This window comes from Ambystoma mexicanum, chromosome 11, assembly GCF_040938575.1.
Source record: "Ambystoma mexicanum isolate Mex_15411 chromosome 11, UKY_AmexF1_1, whole genome shotgun sequence".
In the NCBI taxonomy this organism is placed as follows: domain Eukaryota; kingdom Metazoa; phylum Chordata; class Amphibia; order Caudata; family Ambystomatidae; genus Ambystoma; species Ambystoma mexicanum.
This window is the reverse complement of record NC_090934.1, coordinates 215,018,434-215,020,374: the sequence shown is the minus strand read 5'-3', so window position 1 is coordinate 215,020,374 and position 1,941 is coordinate 215,018,434.

The window sequence follows — 1,941 nt, the reverse complement described above, 5'->3', positions numbered from 1 at the left end:
TTGTAAACCTCGAAAAGACTAACATGCTTCCTCCACTGAAAGAGAAAAAGGCCCCTCTCACAGTGTTATTGCTTCTTAGTTCTAAATATATTTTTGTTGGTGGATAATAAGTGAGTTGGCAAATTGAGTAAATAATTTATACAACGAAGATTACTTACCGGTAATCTCCCTTGCCTTTAATCCTATCTGCACAACACGTAATGATTGAAGATGTTCAGACTACCCACCAGCTTCTCCCAACTCTTCTCTTTTTTTCTCACTAGCAGGGCAGGCTCTAGCCCCGGGCCAACCGGGCGTTCGCCCTGGGCCCCACATTTACTCCCCACCACACCAGCGCAAGGGGGGTCTTTCAGGGGCTCCCCAGAGCTGCCACAGTGGGTGAAGCCTACTGAACTGAAATGTGCCCCACTCTCGAGCTGGTGCCGGGCATCCAGCACAAGATCGGGGTGCTTTTTATTACAATGGGGATTTGCTCTAAACCAGCACGGGGCAGCCTTTAAAAGGTTGCCCCATGCTGGTTTGACAGCCATGCTCTATTGAAGCAATTAACTACGTGCTCCAGCACGGAGCGGTGGTTAATCACTTAATTAAATAGAGCGCCACTGCTAGTTTTTCAGCAGCGCAACAACAAATCTGGCACCCCGGCAGGGTCCTGGGTGGAGGTGCTGGCAGAGCTAAGGCCGGGATGGATCTGGAATTCAGGTTTTTTTTATGATTCAAGTAACCAGTGTCTGGAAACCATCCATTGGCCTATCTAAACTATATATTTCGGTAATGTTTGTGTTTGGGAGTCTTGGGATCCAGTGTCGTCAGTGTAGTTCGGCAAGAAAAGAGGGAAAAGAGAAAGATAGATGAACAGGATTGGGGAAAGCAAGGAGCTTTGGATCTCCAAACAAGCATTCTTTGAATAGAATTTCTTTTTGTTGAGCACAAACCTCTTACTAGCAAAGCCAGTTTCAAGGTGCTACATAGATACGGATACAATCATGTACATTAGAATTAAAACATAATCAACATGGAATTACATTATAAACATAAAAACAGTTCAGGTCTCAACATGATCCAGCACTGTTCTATCAGTCTTAGGACAGGTGTTTTTTTTTAAATCTAGTCTTGAAACTTTGCATGCTGGGACGGTTGGATGTAGGAACGTATGGTTTGCTAACGATCCATTGGGAATGCCTACTAAGGAATGGCATGATCCTCTCTGGAACTCATTCCCTGATTCGGGAAGACCGGATCAGAGGATAAAGATTTCGCCCAGGTCGAAGGCAGTGCGAGAAGAAGCAGGATGAGGACAGCTACATTATCGTGATCTCTTGTTTTCAGGTTGGCCTGAATAGATGGAGCACTCTATGTCACGACTATGTCCAAAGCCCAATTGAGGGTGGTCCATCCCTTTCCTCCTGCTCTTTGTGTCCTATTCTTCTTTTTTTTTATAACCCTTTTTATTGATTTTACATAACAAGCAAAAACAATATGAATGTACATTTGCAGCACTGGCAGCGGGGTCATAAGAACACAATATAGACTGTAAACATTATAAGCCATACATGGAGCACCAAAGTTCTCAGACAGCTGGGGTGGGAGGTGCCTGTGGGCAAGGTTCACCAGCTTCCTTAGAACACACTAGAGTGTTCCGACCTCAGTCCTGTTCCTTCCACTTCCCCCATATTTTCTGAAATTTCCAAGGGCACCCCCTTGCGGTATAAATATGTCATTCCAGGGAGACACATCTGTTCATTTGTTGAACCATCGGTCTATGCATATTTTATCTGCAGAGCCCCAGGTGGCAGCGGTTAGTCTCTTTCCTGCCCCTAGCGCCACCCATAGGAATGCTTTTTCATATTTGGTGAAGTCAGTTTCCCCCCACACCACCAGCAGTATCAGTTTTGGGTCTTTTGGTACTGGGGATCCCATTATCCCGGAGAGTCTAGTGAT